Genomic DNA, 18,157 nt, shown 5'->3' with positions numbered 1-18,157 from the left:
AGGTGACTTCCTGAGGTGCCGCATCGCTCCCCTGCAAGAGCGATCTAGGATAGCCTGCATGTTCACCGAGTTGAACGACTGCTGCAGGATCGTGCGCGGGGCCAGCACAGATCTGTCCAGCATGGAGTTGGAGGCCTCAATTCGGTCGATGACCGGTGAGGCGTATGCCCCAGAGTTGCTAGTGCCTCCGAGGGGGATCAAGGCCCTGTGTGAGGACCAGGCGCTGCGAACGGCGGTCCTAGCAAAGATGCCAACTCTCGACGAGAGTGGTCTAGCGGTGCGACAATTGGGTGGTGACCCCAATCGCGGGATCCAGATCCCCGGCACCTCGCCCGACAGCCAGCAGCGCGCCGAACAAAGGGAAAGGGAAGGAGAAGGAGCTGGAGCCCCGCCACAAATACAACGTGGGCTCCATCCCGATCTGCAACGACAATGAGGGGCACTCCATCCCGATCCGCAAGGATGAAGAGGTGCGGGAAGTGGCCACCACACGGAGCAGCCGGGACCATGTGGAGGCCAGGTCACGGAGGCTCCACCGCGGCAATGGATCCTTTATGGGGGAGCTGGCCGCCAAGCGCCAGAAGACGGCGGAGTCAGGGGGGCAGAGTAGCTCTCGGGCTCCACCACCATCGTCGCAAAGCTAGCCGCCACAGGGGAGGCCGGAGGAGGTGCGGCAGTCTTTGCCGCAGCATCGACCACCGCCGCCGCCGCTAACACAGTAGTGCCAGGGACCGCCTCCACCGCCATCCCAGCCGCAGCAGCAGGTCCCACCTTCGTCGCCAGAGACGTCTTCAGCAAAAGGACCCCACCAGTCAACCGGGGCATCCTCCTCAGGAAGGGGGGAAATGTCGTTCACACGGGCAGAGTGGGTGGTGCATGGCTTCATGTGAGCAGCTACCTCCTCATGCTTTTCCCTTTTCTGTTTATTCCCCGGACCTTTACCTTATTAGTGTTTACCAGAACTGATTGCCCTACTACAACCTTCACATCCTCCGGCGCAACTCCGGCCTGGAGGACAGGCCCCCAGCCGGCTCCATCGACCTCCGCCGAAAGATCGGTGGCAACACCTGCAGCACCACCGCCCCCGCCTGCATTGGCAGGGGCCCGAGCCGGAGGTTCGGAGCCCGAAGCCGCACCCCGGGAGGTTGAAACCGCACCTCAGGGGGGCTGAAAACGTGCTCCAGAGTGAGGTAACCCCTTCAGCCGCAGCAAGCGGGGAGTCGACCGCGACGGCCATGCCTGGGGCCACGGCGGAGCCCCCCTCGACAGGGCCAGCTGCAAAGGAGATTGCAGCGATGGCGGAGGCAGCCGCAGCGGAGGTGGCAGAGGTCCCCAGCTCCAACCCGCAGCCCGCACAGGAGGACGGCCGGAGGTCCCAAAGCCAGTGAAGGTCCCATTCCCCCGCCTCGTGGTTAAGGCCCAACGGGTGATGGAGGAAATGGAGGCAGGCCTCCGGCAGGAGTGGGAGGAGCTGGAGATAGAGCGCGACCGACTCACCGACTGGGAGTGCCATCTGGAGGACCATACCCGAGTGGTGTCCTCCCGCACCGCAGAGGAGAGGGCCCCACTGGAGCGCGGCATCAAGCGCGAGAAGGTGCGCAGGTGTCACACCCGATTTATAAGAACATAAATCGAGCAATCATATATGCGCCAGGATCAAGTCACGCATACATACAACAGATTATCAAGATATCACAACACATGTCACGAATAAAAGCGTATAAATTATAAAAAGAATGTCTTTATTACAACTGAATCAAGAATCAGTTCAAGGAATGCGGAAGCGTAATATAAATACATGAAGAGTAGGGCGCCACAGGGACGTCAACTGGGAGACAACGCCTAGAAATCGTCGAGTCCGCCGATGTAGTCCCCCACGTCACCGGGTACTGAGCAGCAGTCGAAGATATCCCAGAGAGAACAGAAGAGAGGAAGAGGCAAGTGTGAGTACACAACTTGTACTCAACAAGTACAACACAAACTATGAGGCTCTAGATTGGCTGACCCAACTGCATTAGCTTTTATTCTTGGCAAATTTTATTAGAGCTATTTACTACAAGTGGATGAATTACCATAAACCCATATTGCATAAGAAATTAATCAATATTAGTTAAGAACTGCTGAGAAACCAACCAAACCAAAACCACCCGGGGAAATCTCCCTAATCAAAGGTTGATAACCCCACTAATCAAAAGGAGGATCTGGGCCGCTCATGACTGTGAGCACAGCTGATATATCAGTTTTACACTCTCGAGAGGTTGCACAACTTTACCCACAAGTCGTGAGCTACGCTAGTTGTTCATCACACTTCCTTAGGTGAGATGGCTAGCAAGCACACTACGAGACCGTTACAAAGGATCACGTTGGTAAGGTGTAACCGCTAAGGATTCTGGATCAGCAACGATGGGGCCCACCTCCGGGGGTACAAGACACACAGCACAGACCAAGCCGGAGGAGCAGGGACCATTGAAGCTTACCACCCCTCTTGCCCACGCAGGTAAGTTACTCCCGAACCAACACGACCTAATTAGTAAGTCAAGACCGTCCCATTCCAGTCTTGTGGTTGCGCGGTTGTCCCAGGTTGTTGCTCTATGAACCGGTCCTTATGGAGAGTGGCCAACCAAGCACTAAGCACCGTGCTGGCCCCCTAAACCATGTTTCTAACAAAATATCTTTTAAGGAGACGTGAGCCGCTCAAGCACATAGCACAGAGGGCCACTCTCAGAATCAAGTTGCATATACCATTAATCAAATTTAATTAAAAAGGACCAAGTGTGTTGTAGCGCAGCAACCTAGCACAACTAACAACAATGCAACCCAAGGATAAATATTTAAGGATAAAGGTGGCTAAGAAATCCTTATAGGCATACAGTATTAAAATGCAGTATGAAATCTGTATTTAAAAGTGGTAGGATGTTCATGTTATACTTGCCTTCCTCGTACCCTCCCGGCTGCTGCTCGAACTGCTCAGAAGATGGCTGCTCCTGGTACTCGTCCAAAGGCTCCGCATCTATTCACGATCATCAAGCATAGTCCACACATACACACATGCACAAACAATGGCAAACTATAAGAAAACAGTACACCAATACAACAGAACAGCACACAAAACTGGCCTAGAACTATTCTACGCATTACAACGATCGCGTGGACGTAAAGAACACCTAAAACGGAGCTAAGACGCGAAATCTACACTTGAAACAAGATCCAGGGACCTATCTGCGAGAAAAACTGGGCCACAGGGGGTTCTGGACAAAAACCAGGGACCTAAACGCAAAAAAAGGGTAGACACAGGGGCTAGCATGTGAAAACCCAGGGCTTGGACGGCGGGCACTAAAACTGGAAAGCTCAGGGGTCTAAACGAGTAAAACAGGACTAAAAAGTAAATACCTTTGAACTAAAAAGTACTGCGGGTTGATTTCTCTAAAAGACAGGGGCTCTTTAGCAAGAACGCCAGGCCGAAGCAGTACGCTCTAATTAGGGCCGTTGGATCTAACTTCTACGGTCCAGATTAGATCTTAACAGCGAAACGGTATCTACGCGTATCAGCCGTCAGATCTCGATCCGACGCTCCAGACTCTCCCTTAGCTCGGATCTAATACGGTGCGCTGGATCGACGACGGACGGCTCAGATTTAAAACCCCGGGCGAACCGGTACGCGTGGACTCCATCCGTTGGATTTAGATCCCGTGGCTCAAATCCAACCCAACCGCGATCTAATCCTATGCGTTGAATACGGATCGGATGGCTGGGGTTCACAGGGGCACGGCCGGCGGCGGGATGGTCACCGGAGCTCGTCTCCGCGGCGGCGCATCACCGACGTAGGCCAATCTGGGCCGTCCGGCCTCCATCCGGGACGAGGTCAAGTCCTGGAGGTCGAGCACGACGTGGGGAACCCGTCTAGGCGCTCAAGAAGGCGAATTGGGGCTCGGGTAGGTGATCCCCACGGCGAGGGCGGCTCGGGGTCACGGTGGCAAGGAGGACGCGCACGCATAGAGGGAGATAGGGAGGGAAAAGGGGCACAGCGCGCTCCTTACCACACCAGGGTGCTGCGACGATGGTTGGAGGCCGAAGATCGAGGGCGCCGGTGTCGAATCGCGGTGGCGTAGGGTGGTTTGGCGGCGGTGCTGTCCTCAGTTCGAGCGGTGGCACGGCGGCGCTAGAGCACAGAGGGGAGCTGAGGGAGGCAGTGGCGGCTGAGGGGAAGCACGAGAGAGCGGCCGGGCTAAGAAAAAGGGGTGGAGCGGCCTTGGCGTGAGGGTTAACCGAGCAACCGAGCTGCCGCTTCTCACGGGTCGTTGCGGCATCGTCCCAATCCGTGCGCGGGCGCACTTCTAGAAGATCCGAGGTGCGGACGGAACCAATGTGCGGCTCGGGGAGGAAAGGGCCCAGGAGCGTGGCGTGGCCACGGGCAGTGGCCGAGCGGCCGGCCGGCGGGGAAGAAACAGGGGAAGGGGAATCGGGCGCTGGGAGGAAGGAGCGTCTGACCGGAGGGGCCGGCCTGGCAGAGGTAGAAAGGAAGAGAGGGCGCTCGGGCGGGGGAGCAGAGGGGAATGGGCTGGGCGCGTACCGGGCCGAGGGAAAAGAGAGAGAAGAGAGAGGCGCGGGGCAGAGGGGAAACTGGGCCGGGGCGCGGCCCACGCGGGGAGAGGAGGGGAAGGGGGCCCGAGAGAGGGTTTGAGCTGGTTTCTTTCCTTCTTCTTTTCCTTTTTCTTTTCTATACTCAAATCATTCAAACAAACCTATTTGAATTCAAAATACAATTTGAATTCAAACCTATAAACTCAACACAAATAAAACAATGCTGCAGCATGAATGCACAAACAATTTAATCCTATGATAAATTTTATTTCCTTGTGTTATAAAATTACTTTAAATGCAAGATAAATTAGAGAAAACCCTGGAAATTTTATTTGAGCCCAATTAAATTCATTAAAATTAGGGGAAATTACATTAGGGTGTTACAAACCTACCCCCTTTCAGGAATCTCGTCCCGAGATTAGAATAGACTAGCTAGCAAAAAGATCGGGATACGTCTTCCTCAACTCATCTTCTCTCTCCCAAGTAGCCTCATCCTCTGTGTGATGACTCCACTGAACTCGGCACATCTTGATCTTCTTATTTCTGGTAACTCTCTCAGATGTCTCGAGAATCTTTACCGGATGCTCGATGTAAGTCAGATCTTCCTGCACATCCAACCCTTCTATCGGTGCTTGCTCTTCTGGCACCCTCAAGCATTTCTTCAGCTGAGATACATGGAACACATCGTGCACTCCTGAGAGATTGAGAGGCAACTCCAAACGATATGCCACCTCACCTTTCCGTTCCAGTACCTTGAACGGACCAATGTATCGAGGGGCTAACTTCCCTTTTACATTAAACCTGCGGATTCCTCTCATCGGCGAGACCTTCAGGTATACATGATCACCCACTGCAAAGGTCAGATCTCGGCGTCGAACATCCGCGTAGCTCTTTTAACGAGTCTGTGCGACCCTCAGGTTCTCGCGCACCTGCTGTACCAGCCGTTCTGCTTCCTCAACAATGTCCGGACCAAATACCTGCCTCTCACCAATCTGATCCCAATACAGCGGAGTCCTGCACTTGCGACCATACAGGACCTCAAAAGGGGATTTCTTCAGACTGGCCTGATAACTATTGTTATACGAGAACTCCGCATACGGCAGGCATTTATCCCAGCTGGTACCACACTGAATAGCACAAGCTCGAAGCATATCCTCCAACACTTGGTTAGTTCTCTCTGTCTGCCCATCGGTCTGAGGATGATAAGCAGTGCTGAAAGGTAGCTTCGTATCCAACGAATCATGCAAATGCTCCCAGAACCGCGAAGTGAACTGAGATCCTCGATCAGATATGATCTTCTTCGGAACACCATGCAGACATACAATTCTGGAGATGTACAACTCTGCGAGTCTAGCACCGGAGTAGGTAGTGTTCACCGGAATGAAGTGAGCAACCTTCGTCAACCGGTCCAGTACTACCCATATGGAGTTGTACCCTTTCTGTGTACGAGGCAAGCCAACAATGAAATCCATAGTGATCTCCTCCCATTTCCACTCTGGAATCTTCAACGGCTGCAATAACCCTGCTGGCCTCTGATGCTCTGCCTTGACACGCTGGCAAGTGTCACAGATAGCCACATACTCCGCAACGGAACGCTTCATTCCATACCACCAGAATCGTTCCTTTAGGTCGTAATACATCTTCGTGCTGCCTGGATGAATGGAATATGCCGTATCATGAGCCTCACTCAAGATCAGCTTCCTGAGGTCTGCCACATCCGGCACACATATCCGGCCCTTGTACCACAAGGTACCCTGATCATCCTCTCTGAAATGAGGGACTTTGCCAACCTTCAGCAGTTCACGGATCTCCTGCAACTTCTTATCTTCTTTCTGATGCTGCCTGATCTCTGCCTCTAGAGTGGGTTCTGCCTCGAATGATGTACCCGAGGTATGATGCAAGAAACCCAGACTCAGCTGTTCAAACTCCTCGCATAACTCCTGAGGCATCTGAAAAGCCACGGCCATGTTAACATAGCTCTTCCTGCTCAGAGCATCTGCTACAACATTGGCCTTGCCTTGCCCGGATGGTAGTGAATCTCTAGGTCATAATCCTTGACCAATTCTAGCCATCTTCTCTGCCGCATGTTCAGCTCACTCTGCGTGAAAATGTACTTGAGGCTCTTGTGATCGGTGTAAATATCACACCTCTGCCCAAACAAGTAATGCCTCCATATCTTCAGAGCATGCACAACTGCGGCTAACTCCAGATTATGAATGGGATAATTCAGCTCGTGCCGGCGCAACTGCCGCGAGGCATAAGCGATAACTCTACCTTCCTGCATCAGGACACAACCAAGACCATCCCTCGAAGCATCACAATACACTGTGAACCTCTTGCTTTGGTCTGGCAGAGTAAGGACTGGCGCTGTAGTTAACCTCTTCTTCAGCTCCTCGAAGGCCTTCTGAAGTTCATCAGTCCAAGAGAAGTCCACACCCTTCTCCAGCAAGGAAGTCAAAGGCTTCGCAATCTTGGAGAAATTCTCAATGAACCTCCGATAATAACCTGCTAAGCCCAGAAAAGAGCGGACTTCCTTCACTGTCTGTGGTACCACCCAGTCAAGCACATCCTTCACCTTCCCGGGGTCCACAGCAATACCTCCCTTGGAGATAACATGACCGAGGAATGGAACCTCATCAATCCAGAACTCGCACTTGCTGAGCTTGGCATACAGCCTGTGCTCTCTGAGCCTCTGCAAAACAAGCCTCAGATGTTTCTCATGCTCTGCTTCTGACTTGGAATATATCAGGATATCATCAATGAATATCACCACAAAGGTGTCTAGATAATCCATGAAAACCTTGTTCATCAGATGCATGAAGAAAGCCGGAGCATTGGTCAAGCCAAAGGACATGACCGTATACTCATATAGCCCATACTTGCAGGTGAATGCATCTTCGGAATATCCTCAAAACGAATCTTCAGCTGATGATAACCCGAACGCAGATCAATCTTCGAGAATACACAAGCGCCCTGAAGCTGATCGAAGAGATCCTCAATACGCGGCAATGGATGCTTGTTCTTGATAGTGACTGCATTCAGATCCCGATAATCGACGCACATTCTCTTCGCTCCATCCTTCTTCTCTACGAGCAATACAGGAAAAGCCCAAGGAGAGAAACTACGATGGATATAACCCTTAGCTAGCAATTTGTCGATAGTCTTCTTAACTTCCTCATGCTCAACAGGAGCCATATGATAGGGCCGCTTAGCAATAGGAGCTGTGCCAGGCAAGAGATCAATAGAAAACTCAATGTCGCGATCAGGCGGCATACCTGGCAATTCATCCGGAAAGACATCCGGAAATTCAGACACCACGCGAATACCATCCGTGGGTCTAGCCTCCATCTGATGAAGAAATCCAGAAGGCTCTGTGGCACCGACAGTGACCTCCTGACCATCCGGTGCTGACAGAAGGACCGTCCTCTGAGCACAATCTATCCAGATTCCCCACTTAGCAAGAGTCTCCATCCCGAGGATCACATCAATACCCTTGGTGTCTAGCACCATCAGATTAGCACTGAACTCTACCCCCCTTATGACAACACTGACTCTGGGACAAATGACATGAGACCTCAACTACCCTCCCGGTGAAGTTACTAACACGCCCCTCTTTAACGTGCTAGTATGAATACCACGATGCTCAACAAAAGACTGGGTGATGAAAGAATGCGTAGCACCAGTATCGAAAAGCACTGTAGCAGGGTGGGTATTGACCATGAACATACCAATAACCACGTTGGGAGCCTCGGCCGCTGACTCGGCCGTCACGTGGTTCACCCTGCCCTGAGCTGGGGCCTTGGGCGGTGCTGCACGCCCCTGCTGTCCTGCCTGCGCCTTCCGGGGACAGACGTTGGCATAGTGCCCCGGCTCGCCGCAGTGATAGCACACCCGTGGGACTGCTGGAGCCTGCTGCCCGGCAGGAGGGGTAGGCACTCCCTACCACGGAGCTGGTGGGGCTGGTGGAGCAGAGCGTGCCGGAGGCGCTGGAAGCCTCTGGCCCGGTCCCGCCTGCTGCTGCTGCTGAGGACGAGGCGGGTACTGCTGCTGACGTTGCTGGTACTATTGGACCTGCCTCTGATGCTGGTGCTGCTGCTGCTGCTGCGGGTACTGGTATCGAGGCCGGGTGTTGCTACCCGACGCAGCAGGAGCCATCTTCCTCTTCTTGTCCTCAATCTCCCAGTGCTTGCGCTCGGTGTTGAGGGCAGCATCAACCAGCTGATTGAAGTTGTCGAAGCGGTGGTTCATAAGCGCGTACTCCAGGTGGTCATCGAGTCCCTCCCTGAAGCGCTCCTGCTTATCGCCATCATGGGCGACCTCAGCGGGGGTGTAGCGAGCGAGCTGGAGGAAGCGGTCACGGTACTCAGTCACCGTCATAGCTCCCTGAAATGATAATCACCGGAAAGAAGATGGGAATTTACTCAGCATTTCTTGTAGCAAGGGTGGGTTTGAGCTCAAAAAGAAATTGCGGAAAGATTTTACTCGGGTTTTACCTGCTTAAGCGCAAGGAACTCCTTGTGCTTCATCTTCATCACACCAGCAGGGATGTGGTGGTGCCTGAAACGCTCCCGGAACTGGACCCAGGTGAGAGTGTCGCGGTCCCGAGCTGGGTAGGACTCCCACCAATCGAGGGCTGAGCCTCGCAGCTGTCCTGCTGCGTACAGGACTCGCTTCCAGTCATCGCACTGAGCGACATCCAACTGGCGCTCCACCTGACGAAGCCAGTCGTCCACCGGAAGTAGATCAGCCGCATGAGAGAACGTCGGCGGGTGACCCCTCAGGAAATCCGCGCGCCTGTCGCGGCGCTGCTGCGGTGGAGGAGGTGGCGGCTGAGCGTGGATCTGCTGCAGCGTCTGAACGGTGTTGTTCAGGGTGGCCATCATCTGCATCTGGAGATGGAAGAACTGCTCCAGGGTCAGTGGTGGCGGCATCGGCAGCGGCTGGTCAGTGCTCTGGTTGTTCTGCCCCTGCTGGCCAGAACCGGTGCCGGTGCTCCTGGTGTTCACCATCTGTTTGCAGCACAGCGAAATTTATAAGAGATAGGTAGGGTATAACTTCGGGAAGGAAAACTCTGACAGGATAAAATAGGGAGAAAAGAATATGCGGTTTTTTTTTACCCCCCCACGATCTATCTCAATTTTTATTACTCAATTCAAGTTTGCGTTAAGATCGATTTGCATAAAGAGATTCACTTCTAACCTATGCAATCAACCAAAAATCCAAATCAAACATTTGCACAATAACAAACATTCAATATTCACAACTTAGTTGAGTTTATCACACGACTCGACTAACACACTCGTTCAAGCGCACTTTTATTAGGATAGTCTGAACTTAAAGGGTTAAACGAATGCAGGCCAACGTCTACGGAATATATCAAACTAACCCTCGGAAAATGCGGGGAGGATTAGCAAACTCGAGGTTTAGAACTCAAGGAATAGAAGCAGAAATGAATGTTTGGGTTTTGCGGAAGCAGAGCAAGCAAAAAGAAGTCCTAAACTCGACCAGTTCTATCTAGGCTTCGTCCTACAGTCAACACGGCTCTAATACAAATCTATCACACCCGATTTATAAGAACATAAATTGAGCAATCATATATGCGACAGGATCAAGTCACGCATACATACAACAGATTATCAAGATATCACAACACATGTCACGAATAAAAGCGTATAAATTATAAAAGGAATGTCTTTATTACAACTGAATCAAGAATCAGTTTAAGGAATGCGGAAGCGTAAAATAAATACATGAAGAGTAGGGCGCCACAGGGACGTCAACTGGGAGACAACGCCTAGAAATCATCGAGTCCGCCGATGTAGTCCCCCACGTCGCCGGGTACTGAGCAGCAGTCGAAGATATCCCAGAGAGAACAGAAGAGAGGAAGAGGCAAGTGTGAGTACACAACTTGTACTCAACAAGTATAACACAAACTATGAGGCTCTAGGTTGGCTGACCCAACTGCATTAGCTTTTAGTCTTGGCAAATTTTATTAGAGCTATTTACTACAAGTGGATGAATTACCATAAACCCATATTGCATAAGAAATTAATCAATATTAGTTAAGAACTGCTGAGAAACCAACCAAACCAAAACCACCCAGGGAAATCTCCCTAATCAAAGTCATGAGCCAGCTGATATATCAGTTTTACACTCTCGAGAGGTTGCACAACTTTACCCACAAGTCGTGAGCTACGCTAGTTGTTCATCACACTTCCTTAGGTGAGATGGCTAGCAAGCACACTACGAGACCGTTACAAAGGATCACGTTGGTAAGGTGTAACCGCTAAGGATTCTGGATCAGCAACGATGGGGCCCACCTCCGGGGGTACAAGACACACAGCACAGACCAAGCCGGAGGAGTAGGGACCATTGAAGCTTACCACCCCTCATGCCCACTCAGGTAAGTTACTCCCGAACCAACACGACCTAATTAGTAAGTCAAGACCGTCCCATTCCAGTCTTGTGGTTGCGCAGTTGTCCCAGGTTGTCACTCTATGAACCGGTCCTTATGGAGATTGGCCAACCAAGCACTAAGCACCGTGCTGGCCCCCTAAACCATGTTTCTAACAAAACATCTTTTAAGGAGATGTGAGCCGCTCAAGCACACAGCACAGAGGGCCACTCTCAGAATCAAGTTGCATATACCATTAATCAAATTTAATTAAAAAGGACCAAATGTGTTGTAGCGCAGCAACCTAGCACAACTAACCACAATGCAACCCAAGGATAAATATTTAAGAATAAAGGTGGCTAGGAAATCCTTATAGGCATACAGTATTAAAATGCAGTATGAAATCTGTATTTAAAAGTGGTAGGATGTTCATGTTATACTTGCCTTCCTCGTACCCTCCCGGCTGCTGCTCGAACTGCTCGGAAGATGGCTGCTCCTGGTACTCGTCCAAAGGCTCCGCGTCTATTCACGATCCTTAAGCATAGTCCACACATACACACATGCACAAACAATGGCAAACTATAAGAAAACAGTACACCAATACAACAGAACAGCACACAAAACTGGCCTAAAACTATTCTACGCGTTACAACAATCGCGTGGACGTAAAGAACACCTAAAACGGAGCTAAGACGCGAAATCTACACTTGAAACAAGATCCATGGACCTATCTGCAAGAAAAACTGGGCCACAGGGGGGTTCTGGACAAAAACCAGGGACCTAAACGCAATTAAAGGGTAGACACAGGGGCTAGCACGTGAAAACCCAGGGCTTGGACGGCGGGCACTAAAACTGGAAAGCTCAGGGGTCTAAACGAGTAAAACAGGACTAAAACGTAAATACCTTTGAACTAAAGAGTACTGCGGGTTGATTTCTCTAAAAGACAGGGGCTCTTTAGCAAGAACGCCAGGCCGAAGCGGTACGCTCTAATTAGGGCCGTTGGACCTAACTTCTACGGTCCAGATTAGATCTTAACAGCGAAACGGTATCTACGCGTATCAGCCATCGGATCTCGATCCGACGCTCCAGACTCTCCCTTAGCTCGGATCTAATACGGTGCGCTGGATCGACGACGGACGGCTCAGATTTAAAACCCCGGGTTAACCCTTTTACGTGAAGTGAGGACGAAAGCGTAAGCGGGGTTGGTGCGAGTGCGTGTTTTACTCAACGTGCGAGTAGAACTGAGCCATATTTGGAACTGGGGTGTTACAGCAGGGTCATGGACCGGGAGATGGCGGTCGCCCAACGGGAGAAGGCGGCGGTCCTGAAGGACCTGGAGGTGGAGCAGAAGGAACGGACCGCTCGTCTCTCATTCGACAGCACCAAGGCTGCTGTGAAGAAAATTGAAGACGAGCGGGCCATCTTCGAGCAACAGAAGATGGCCTTCCAGGAGGAGAAGGCCCGCCTTGCCATCTACCTGAAAGACATAGAGACCCGGTCCCGGGAGCTCAAGGAGCAGGTGCGGCTGTCCGGAAGAAGGAGGCCGGCCTTGCCGCCCTTCAGACGGACATGGTGGCCCGTTTCCGGGACCTCAAGGAGCGGGAGGCCAAGTTGGAGGGACTCCTGGCGGAGCAGAACGCCGGGGTCGAGCGGGTTGTGAAGTGGGTCGGTGAAGCGAACACCACCCTCCATACCCTTGGGCTGAGTCCCATCCGGGTTACAGAGTCTCCTGCTTCACTTGACGCCGTCCTACCGGTGCTGGACTCCACCGCCGAGTGTTTGCAACGCTTGGAGTCCATCGTCATCGGGCGCCTGGAGACCGAAGGGCTGCAGGTTGCCCGGGTGGTGGTCGACTACATCCTTAGCTACTTCCGGAGCCACGACCCCACGATTCCCCTGACTCCAGTCCTGGTCGGCCCCGTACCAAAAACGGTGGCCGCTGCCCGGGAAGGAGTGCAAGAGGCGGTAGAGATCGTAGCTACCCACTTCGAGCGCTCTTCAAGGCCGGACCTGCAAAAAAGAGGAGGCCCCTCCGGACCACCAAAAGGATAGGAGTCTTTTTTTATGTACTGTAAGTAATGTAATGTGAATGATAAGCAACTTAGCTGTTTTGCAAGAAAACTTAGCCATTTTTCCAATTTCCTGTTCTGTCATGTGCACCCGGGACTACTGAGGTCCCTTGGCCCCTTGGGAGGTAGTCACAATGAAATGGGACTAGCTACCGTCAAAACAAGGTTTAGCCCTGCACATGACTTAGAATTGACGCTTAGTAATCGTTCCCACGGGGTCCCAAACCTTGCTAGCAAGGGTTCTTTGAGATGCTTAGCGAATCAGAGCACCAAGGCCTGGGTTCAAGGACTGAAGGGGTCCGGGCTTCCGGGTCCATGGCTCTAGGTACTACGATGCTTATCCTAGGGAGGTAGAGTGTGTAGGCTTAGGGTACGGAACCAGGCTAAGTGGCTACACAATTCTGGACCCCGCAGAGGACAAGTACGTTTCCCTGAAGCCAGTCCCCAGTAGACTGGACCCTTTTTTCCTGTGAAGCAGAGGTCATGGGCGGAGACACAACACAGCAACTCAAAGCGGGTCTCAGGCACAGCAAGGGAATAAAGGAATATGTGGGGGTTAGGGTAAGCAGGAAACCAAAGCAAGAACTGAATTTCATAAAACTTAAAGACATACTCAGAATAAATTTTTCCTTAATAAATTGGTACAGATAGAATGTGCGATGGATGCCAGGGGCCGGGTTTATGAGGACAGACCTCCACCGCCCTGGTCCGCACAGGGATGCTACCATTTACAAAGGAAAGATTTTTTTTCTCAGCTAAGCCTCTAAGGGTAGAACTTACGGAGGTACTCAATGTTCCACGGGTTGGGTAATTACATGCCTTCCTCCATAGCAAAGCGAACAGAACCGGGTTGGCACACCTTCATCACCTTGAAGGGGCCCTCCCAGCTGGGGGAGAGCTTGTGGAGCCCTTCTCAGTACAGGTTTCGCCGTAGGACTAGGTCCCCGACCCGGAGCTCCCTACTATGCACGAACCGTTGATGATAACGCCGGAGCGCTTGGTTGTACCGTGCATTTCAGACCGCTGCTCACCATCTTTGTTCATCGACGAGGTCTACATCATGGCGACGCTGCCGCTCCTGCAAGTCCTCATCGAAAGCTTGGACTCGCAGCGAGCCCATGGTGATCTCCGGGGGAAGGCATGCTTCGGCCCCGTAGACCAGGAAGAATGGGGTCTCCCCAGTCGCTCGGCTGGGTGTGGTCCGGTTCCCCCACAGCACGCTTGGAAGCTGGTCAATCCATTTCGCACCATGTTTCTCAAGATCGTTGTAGGCGCAATCTTGAGCCCCCTGAGGATCTCAGCATTAGCCCGCACTACTTGGCCATTACTCCTGGGATGCGCCACAGAAGCAAAACAGAGCTGAATGCCAATGTCTTCGCAATACTCTTGGAAGTGCTGGCTCTTGAACTAAGTCTCATTGTTGGTGATAATCCGGTTCGGGATCCCGAACTGACACACAATTGACTTGAGGAAAGCAGTTGCTGACGCCTTGGTGATGTTAACCACAGGGGTTGCTTCCGGCCACTTGGTGAACTTGTCGATGGCAACGTAGAGGCACCGGTACCCGCCGACAGCCCTGGGGAAAGGTCCCAAGATATCCAACCCCCAAACAGTAAAGGGCCAAGAGGGTGGAATCATCTACAGAGCCTGAGCTGGAGTGTGTATCTGCTTTGCATAGAACTGGCATGCCTTGCAGGACCTTACCAGCTCAGCTGCATCCTGGAGCGCTGTCGGCTAGTAAAAGCAATGCCGAAAGGCTTTACCGACCAGCGTGCGGGATTAAGAATGACTTCCGCACTCGCCTCCATGGATCTCTGCGAGCAAGTCGCAGCCCTCTTCCCGGGTAATGCACCGCATGAGGATGCCTTTGGTGCCACGGTGGTAGAGATCCCCTTCTACCACCGCGTATCGCTTATCCAACCGTACTATGCGCTCAGCAGATGCTAGTCTTCAGGAAGGAAATTTTCTTTCAGGTAGTCTCGAATCTCGAAGATCCATGCATCGGACTCTCCTGAGAAACTGGGTGCTGCCCCTTGAGGTCTTCGGGACCCTCGAGGGTACACACAACCCTTGGTGGGCTTCATAGATGGAGCGCCGCCGGGACCGCTAGCTTCGAGGTGCTAGTCTGACCCCCTTCACCCAGTCCAGCAGGCTGGGCGGAAGGCTTCAGCAGCTATCTTTGGAAGAAGCCCTCTGGCACGGATGCCTGAGTTGATGCCTTCGCGGAGAGTGCATCCGCCGCTGAGTTGTCCTCACGTGGAATGTGTTGCAGTTCCAGTGCATCAAAGTCCTTCTCCAGCTTCCTCGCGAGGATGAGGTATGCTGCGAGCTGGGGATTGTTGCAACAACACTCCCCTCGGACCTGCCTGATGATGAGTTGGGAGTCTCCCTTGACTAGGAGCTCCCGGACCCCTAGGGATAGGGCCACCGTTAGTCCGAAGATCAAGGCCTCATACTCCCCCATGTTGTTGGTGGCCTCAAAGTCGAGGAGCACCTGATACTTCACTTGCTCGCCGTTTGGGTCAATAAGTACCACGCCAGCCCTAGCCTTCTTATTGCGTGTGGACCCGTTAAAGAAGAGCATCCTGTGGGGTCCGGTGAACATCGGAGCCCTAACTTCTGGAGGTGGGGGGTCCGAACCATGGCCCGAGCCCCCTGGGACGCTTGGTGTTGGAGTCCACTCCGCTACAAAGTCGGCGAGGGCTTGGCTCTTAATACCATGGCGGGGCTGGAAGTCGAGTTGAAAACCAGCAAGCTCTGCTGCCCACTTGGCAATGTTGCCTGTGGTGTTGGAATTATGGAGGATGACCCTCAAAGGATAGGAGGTTACCACCATAATCCTGTGGGCCTGAAAATAATGGCGGAGCTTCTGGGATGCAATGAGTATAGCATAAAGGAGCTTATACGTCTCAGGATACCTAGCCTTTGCTTCATGAAGGACCTCACTGACGTAGTAGACTGGCTTCTGGACAGTCTTGACTTTGCCACCGAGACTGGGTCCTTCTCCTTGTGCTGGGGACTCGCCGGACCCCAAGTCACCTGGTTCTCCCCCGGGTCGGAACCCGAGCGAACCCTCTGAAGCAGGGTCAGTTGTCACATTGGTGGAGGCCGGACCTCCTCCTCCTACAGGGGGGACCGCGGGGGCCCCCTGCAGGAGTTGTCGGACCTTTTAGTGACCAGCACCATGCTGATCACTTCAGTCATCGCTGCAAGGTATAGAAACAGCGTCTCACCTGGGTCCGGTGCTACCAGAACCGGCAGGGAGGCGAGATACTGCTTCATCTCCTGGAAGGCTTGTTCTGCCTCTTCAGTCCATGTGAATGGACCAGACCCCCTCATCAGCTTGAAGAAGGGGAGGGTCCTCTCCGCCAGCCTTGAAATGAAACGGCTGAGGGCTGCAAGGGTCCCCGTCAACCTCTGCACGTCCTTGAGACGTGCAGGGGATCTCATTGCCTCGATTGCCCGGATCTTATCTGGATTCACCTCGATTCCCCGGTGTGAGACTAGGAAATCGAGGAGCTTCCCCGCCGAAACGCCAAAGACACATTTCTTAGGGTTAAGCTTCGTGGAGGTCACGCGTAGTTTGTCGAAGACTTGAGCTAAATTTTCTAAAAGGGAGTTCAATTCTCTAGTCTTGACTACGATGTCATCAACATACACCTCAACTATGTCTCTAACCAAATAACCTAATGTGATGTTCATTGCATGAGCAAAGGTGGGTAGAGCATTAAGCAGCTCATATGGCATTACAACATAGCAATAAAGACCATCCACTGTTACAAAAGCTGTATGCTTCCTATCATCCTTAGCCATTTTGATTTGATGAAAATCAGAATAGGCATCTATAAAGGACAGCAAGTCACAGTCGGAGGTGGAGTCTACAATCTGATCTATTCGAGGAAGTGGATAGGGGTCTTTTGGACATGCCTTATTGAGGTTGGTGTAGTCGATGCACATTCGAAGCTTCCCATTAGCCTTCAGGACGACAACCGGAATGGCCAACCACACAGGGTGGTACACTTCTTCGATGAAGCCAGCCTGCAGCAGCTTGCAGACCACTTCACGGATGAAGCTCTGCCGCTCGATGGACTGCTTTCATGGCTTTTGTCGCACCGGCTTGGCGTCAGGGTGAATCTTCAGATGGTGCTCAATCACCTCCCTAGGGCTCCCGGGCATCTGTGACGGTTCCCAGGCGAACACGTCAACATTTGCCGGAGGAAAGCGATGAGCGCGCTTTCCTATTTCTCTCCAAGGTTCCCACCGATGTGGGTGGTCTGGGAGGGCTCCGCTCTGACTTGGATGGTCTTCACGGGAACATCGTCCGTATCAGACGGATGGACCTTGGGCGTCTTGGCAGGCACCTTGACGCATGAGGGTGAAGGGTCGGAGCCCTCTGCGCCAACAGCCGGGGCAAGTCCTGCTGCCAGCGCATGCAGCTTTTCTACTGCTGCCACTGCAGCGGTCCGGTCTCCTTGCACGGTGAGGACGCCAGCAGGGGATGGCATCTTGAGGATCAAGTACCCATAATGGGCAACGGCCATGAACCGGTATAGAGCCGGTCTGCTAATGATGGCATTGAAAGGGAGGTTCACCTCCGCAACTTCGAACGGTACGTTCTCCGTGCGGAAGTTCACCTCCGTCCCGAACGTGACCAGCAGGGAGATGGTCCCCACTGGGTAAATAGGATTAGGGCCCACTCCGGAGAATAGGTGAGACGGGGCCAACTTGGACTCCGGAATCTGCAGCTATTTGAACGCTGCATAGCTGAACCTTGGATTTTGCTTGCTCTTTTCATGCACTTTTAGCTCAAAAACACGTGCACACATATTTAGACCAGCACTTGTGGAATTTGTTAGAAAAATACCTTATACTAGTGTTTGGCCTTTGTATTTATTATATTTTTATGCAGGATTTGATGGTCGAAATTGGTCCATAACGAGCGTCAACAATCTCTGCAACACCTACACAAAGAGGTGGCCCGAGGAAGGCGAGGCTAGCAACACCAAGAATTATGCTTGACAAGATGAACAAAGCTATGGGGAGAAGGATGCCCATCTCTATTGCTGAGGGGAGCCAAAGGCCGCATGATCCGGTGCAAGCTGCCAAGTTTGCA

The sequence above is a fragment of the Panicum hallii genome, chromosome 5 (assembly GCF_002211085.1).
Source record: "Panicum hallii strain FIL2 chromosome 5, PHallii_v3.1, whole genome shotgun sequence".
NCBI lineage: Eukaryota > Viridiplantae > Streptophyta > Magnoliopsida > Poales > Poaceae > Panicum > Panicum hallii.
This window is presented reverse-complemented; position numbering follows the sequence as displayed.